This window comes from Pinus tabuliformis, chromosome J (assembly GCF_031772625.1).
Source record: "Pinus tabuliformis cultivar Carrire ecotype Pingquan chromosome J, CPIR1, whole genome shotgun sequence".
Lineage (NCBI taxonomy): Eukaryota > Viridiplantae > Streptophyta > Pinopsida > Pinales > Pinaceae > Pinus > Pinus tabuliformis.
Genome location: NC_142295.1, coordinates 985,098,093 through 985,104,219, shown reverse-complemented (window position 1 = coordinate 985,104,219; position 6,127 = coordinate 985,098,093). Strand labels below are relative to the sequence as shown.

Sequence of the window (6,127 nt, the reverse complement as noted above, 5' to 3'; positions counted from 1 at the left end):
GGTCAAAAGGTGGAGATTGGAGATTTGAAGCTCACGGTAACCGAAACAACAGTAGAAGCTGCCACAGGCTTACCTCAGGAAGGTGAGGGATGGTTCAAAAATAAAAGCATGGATGAACAGGCATGGAGAATTATGCTAAGAAACCCAGGTATGGACACCACTGTGTTTACTAAAGGAATTCATGTTCATACATTGAAGGAAGAATGGGCTAGTCTGCTGTTAGTTATCCAAAAATTTGTCACTTGTGAAGGACGCTTTGGTTCGATGTACATGTACCATGCTAGACTGTTGATGAATTTCTTAGAGAATCAGACTCTTAATTTGCCTTATTTCTTACTGTTGAGTTTGAAGAAGATGATTATTACAGTCCAAAAACACATAGGCAATATAGACCCTCATCTATACCATCATGGACTTATAAAAATTCTTATTGAAGACCAACTAAAGAAAAACAAAGATACATGGGAACAATTCTTGATAAGAAACTACTTCCAAGAGCCATCTGAGGCCTCTGAAAGTAGTACACCAAAGACACCAAGAAAAAGTAGGAGAAGAGAAAAGAGCACCATAGTCCAAGACTCCTCTACTACAGAAACTCAAGAAATTGGTCCAAAAGAAGAAGAAGACAGAACTAAAGAGAAGAAACAGAAGAAAGAAAAAGGCAAAAGGACCATCCAAGAAGTCTACCAATCACCTGAGCCATCCATAGAGGAGGATTATCAACCACTGTCAGAAAGATTAGTACATCTTCAGGCTGCTGCTATAGCAAAGAAAAAAGAAAAAGGAAAACAGAGTATACAAGAAAAGAGTACTAGTCCACCGTACTTAAGGAGAAGCACAAGGTTAAGAGGAAAAGGGAGTAAAACACAAATAAAACGGCCCCACTTCATTGACTTGGGTGGAGAGACACCTGAGAAAACTCCAGCGGGCTGTAGTCCACCTCGTCCTCAGCCAAGCATTGAAACCAGTCCTCCACATGATGAAAGCCCTTCTCGGCCAGAGCTAGAGAGCAGTCCTCCTCCTCCACCAGATTTTGAACTCAGTCCAAGAAAGACACCTGAAGTAGATCCCAATCAACAGGAAGTATATGACTACTTGGAATCATTAGAAAAATCAGCTGCAAGTCCAAGTACCACTCTGCCACTAGATGCACAAGTTCAGTCCTTAAAACAGGAGGTATTTGAATTAGAGGTCCTAAACAGGCATATCAAGTAGGAAAATGAAGCACTCAAAGAGAAGAGCAAAGTAGATAAAATTATTCATGATAACACTATGCTCCATTTAGGACTATGGAAAAAGAAAAACAAGAAACTGAAGAAAAAGTGCAAAATGTTGAGCAGATCATTGATCAATCTCAAGTTCAGATGTCTAATAAGGAAACCAAGAATGGTGGTAGCACCAAAGAAGAAGAAAAGAGGGCTGCATGTCCTAGCAGAAGCATCAGAACATTTGGATTAGAGAGGAGTGACTAAATTTTGGTTGCATGAGGACATGTAACACCTTCACAGTGGGGGTATGTTGAGTCCCAAACCTGCACTTCCCTATATACCCTTTCAGCCTTCTTTTTCCATTTACTTCATCCACCAAGCTGTCAAATCGTTGCATATTAGTCTAAAAAGAGCTTATGAAATGGTTTCCTAACTATGTTTATGACTGTTGTTTGATTTAGATTTTTGTTCAAGCAGCTGCGGAAACTTGTCACTTTCCGCAGCCAGCCCAAGTTTCCGCAGCCATTTTGTTAAAGGCTATGCTACAGGTGTCCAATGGAGAAATCGGCCACATGGGTAAGATGCAAGTGATGTGTACATGGAGTGTGTCCCCTCAGTTCAGCCAAATCACTCATAAACGGTCGTGGTCAATGACGGTCAAAGGAAGGGCCAAATGAGGAGTTTTACGGTGGCACGGCTCTGTTTTGCCCACGTGAAGGTTTGCGTGGCACGATCCTTAGTTTCCGGAGGTACTGGAACACCTGTAGAGTAGCCCATGAACTGAATCGAGTAGCCACCACTCCATGGATTCAACTGTCATGATGACCATCACGCTAGATCTCAGGTCAAGGAGATTTACGTGTCTCTTGGCAGCATAAAATCTAGGAATTAGTTGCAACACCTTTACTTATAAATAACGCGTCGATATACGCTAGATAGTTAGTTTTTGAAATGTAATTTTGACTGTTGTCATCAGCCCATTGTACTGTGTTTCACTTTGTTTTATTACTGCACTTTAAATACATGAGAAGACAACTTTCCTAAATCTGATTTGTGACTAAGTGATTGACTGGCCGATGTTGCAGAGGGCCCCTGTACACCAAAGCTTTGTATGGTTTCTTACTTTCTTTCATTTACTGTTTTTAAATCATTGCTTTTATATATATTGCGTTGTTCTGATGTTCATTGCTGTCCATATTTCCTTTATGTTTTATTTTATAACTGTTAGCTGATGAGTGCTTCTTTTACAGGTTTTTGTAGATAGCCCGGGCAGATTTACATATTTTTGATAACTACTGACATGAGATCATCTTGTCCTTTCTGCTGATTTTCATTTCCTGAGTTTAATTCCAGCATTGTCATTTTTCAAGTTGTGTTTTGCTTATTTACTTTTCTACTACTTAGACATCATATTACTCACCTGTTTATGATTTCCTTTCTATAGTCAAGCGACTCTATTAGTAAGGAATCAAAATATTACTTATTGTAGTATGATTTAGTTTTCTTTCCTGCAAGTTAGAAATTGGATTACTTATGTCATTTTCAAGAGTTGAAATATGAATGAGTAGTTAAATCTTAGTTTCCTTTTTATGCAATTTAATTTCCTGCAATTTAGATATCATATTACTCAACTTGTTTATGATTACTTCCTATAGACGGAGTGAGTCGAAAGGTGAAGGGTCAGAACAGGGGTTGAAGTAGTGTGATTTAGTTTGCTTTGCTTTTAGTCTTTGAGTTGCTTTAAGTACAGTTTTTACTTTCTTTTTCATACAACAGTAAGGATATTGGGCCATTGTCACTAGTTCACTGTTTTGGTACATTTACTTCCTTTTGAGAATTGATTTCATTACAGTCAGTTTGGAACTTTCTTTTTGAAAACTTTTAAGTTTGGAAAATCACTGTAGAAATCACCATTACCATCCATACTTAACTTTCAATTTCTCCATCACACACTAGGGAATCCATAGAAGATAAACCCAAAAACAAACTAAAAAAAAACTCAAAAACGACAAAAGACTAAGAAAATGGTTATCTTGTACATATAGTACACCTCACTTCATCAGTTTACGAATCCCGGATTGACATTTTAATTAGCAATTTAGGACATGCTAAATTGACCAAACAATATCCTACCAAGCCAAGGCCTCTATAATTACATATGTAAAAATAATGGGTCGATGTGATGCAATATCTCTACAGGAAGAGTGTCGGTTCTTCATTTCTTTGTCAGGTTCACAAGTGGACTTGGTCTTCCCACGCACCATTCAAGAAAGGAAACAATTATAAAGTCCCTAGAAAAACTAAGGAATAATCTTTGGAATACACCATGTATTTCACGAGGATCGATCATTGTTTATCAATCAATGATTCTTTGTGAAAAGAGGGTAAGTGCAATGTGAACACTATAAACTTCTGCCCATTGAATTGTGTGATATTAAGGATCATGATGCAATTTTTGATCTAGCTCAATTAGATTATGGATTTCCAACCTTTATCATTGCATAGTGTGTTCTTATCTATTTGAAGCTCGATGCAAGTCGTGCATTAGTAAAATGGGTAGCAGAAAAGTTCCCCACTTCAATGTTTGTCATATATGAGCATATTCATCTAGAGGATGCATTTAGATAATAGATGATAAAAAACTTAGAGAGTGAGGGTTGTTCGAATTGGTCTAAATGACACACCATCTTTGGGGGCCAAGAAAATTTTTTCCACATATTGAAGTTGGCAGAAGGCAACTGCTTTCGACATGAATACTATATATAATAAATACTTGAACTTACAGGAAAGGCACAAGATTGAGCAGTTAGAAAATTTTGACGAGTTTGAGGAATGGCATATGATGCAGGAGAATTATTGTATTTCTATTGTATCATAAATCCGTAGGGCTTGTTATTTTTTTTTGGATGATTTTCCAACACGTAGCCTACTGGATAAGTAGCTTGGGTATCTTTACCGCGTGTTGATAATGCGATCAACACCCTCCAAAATTTTGCCTACACTTGAATTTTGGAGCCTACTGAGTATTTATGATTTTTCGTCTATGGTCTGTTCATTTTCAATTGATGTTGTGCTAAGTCTTTAAGTCTTCTTCCCAATTTTCAATATCTAAGTCACTTGCTCACACATGCTTAGTGTGTAATGAAATCATAATCATTCTTCCTTTATGTAGGCTTGAAAAAGCATGGCACAATGGCTCTACAATTTTCAACCCATGTCGATAGTTTGTGCGCACTTTCGTTAACAATCTCCCTCACTTTGGTTGTAATTTTACTTTTATTTTGGTGAGTTTTCCCAACTGTCACTTTTGCGCACCTCTATGTTCACAAGTGACGCTTCCACTTTTGTGGCTTTCACTTTTACATGATTTCATTTTAACAATTGTCATTTTCATTTTATTTTCTCTTTGGCATGTGTCTCTTTCTTTTTCTTTAGATTTTGCAAGTGTCGTTTGAATTTTTCCTATTGTTGCGAGTGTTGCTTCTTATTATTTTTGCTCCTCTACGTGTCACACCTTTGCACATCACTAGAGGTAGTTCTAGCACACTCTTCTACATTATATAGTCATGTATATCATTAGAATGCGTTCTAGACACGTTCTTATAATTTAGTGCACTTTCTGGTCACAATTGACACTTGTGTCACAATATGTGTTCTAAGTGTCGTAATGTGTCGTCCTAATTGTCACACTTGGAAACAAGAGTCACTTTGTTGTTGTTTCAAGGAGTTGTTATTATTCATGAGACCTATTCATTTATGTATATTTTATTGATGGAATTCATGTGCATGATCCATGTTTGAGTCTCGTCTAGATGCATTTCCCTCTCTTACTCTACTAGTCCCATACTTAGCCATTTTGGATCTCTACTTGGTCCTACTCACTAATGCAAGTTATGAAAGATTCAATCCATCCCTAGGTGATGAGCACTGACTATTCATGACCCTCATTGATGAAATCCCTCCCTCCTAGACTTGTGCACTGAGTCTTTCTTAAGTTCATCTCCTATGGATTCACATTCAAAACCTTCAAGGCAAAGCGACCTAGCCTTTTCCTACTTTCCTTAGTCAAATGTGCAATTCCCTCTTCTAGTGAGCCTTCCTGAGCATAGGGCACACTTTTAGTGAATGTTCAGCCACTATTAAAGAAAAATGTTTCCAATAGAATTCTGTCCCTTTAAAAATTCACTTCGAAAGAACAAGGACCCTTTGAGCACACTTCGGAAAAATAAAGAATCAGGAAAACAAGGACCATTTGAGTGCACTTCAAGAAAACAAGTCCTTTTAGAGAGAAATTTGGGAAAAAAAGCCCTCTCTATCCCTTCAAAAGTTCATAAAGCACTCTCAAGTAATAGTGAGGCATCCTTATCCACTGCATGCACTACGCTGTCACTTAGCCTCTTTGGCACATAGCACACTGTCAAGCAACCAAGGTTCCTCCTTGTCTCTTGTGAATGTGCCCTGTGCCAAAGAAGTATCTATCTCTCTACCTTAGCACATGGTGTAATTTTAGTAAAAATTGGGGTCATCCCTTTCTCACTTTCCAGATCAACTGTGCTCTCACTGTCTCCTTCTCCTTTGAGCCTAGTGCATGGCACAATTTTAGTCAACAAACTCATCACATTGTCTCTTGCACTTGCCCACTCCATTGGACCTTAAAGAACTCCTCCTCATATCACATGGCATATTATTAGTGAATGGTGGTGATTTACTCATCCACTTCTAATATCAACTGTTCTCTCCTCATCAAGCCCTTCCTTCTCAAGTCCCTTCAAAGGCCTTCCCAAGAAATGTCTTCCATGAGCAAGGTAGAGCTAGGATAGATGATTTTTTCCTTTTCATGAGTAATTTTCATTGGTAGGCGTTCCTTCTCAGCATGACGAGGTGACTCTCAAGTAAGATTTCAAAGATAAGAAGTAAAG

At 38.0% G+C, this 6,127-nt stretch overlaps 1 pseudogene; it reads left to right on the top strand.

Annotated features, from left to right (window-relative positions):
* The first annotated feature begins 1,780 nt into the window (after positions 1–1,780).
* LOC149230158 (leucine carboxyl methyltransferase 1 homolog pseudogene) lies at positions 1,781–4,133 on the top strand (annotated as a pseudogene).
* Positions 4,134–6,127: the final 1,994 nt, after the last annotated feature.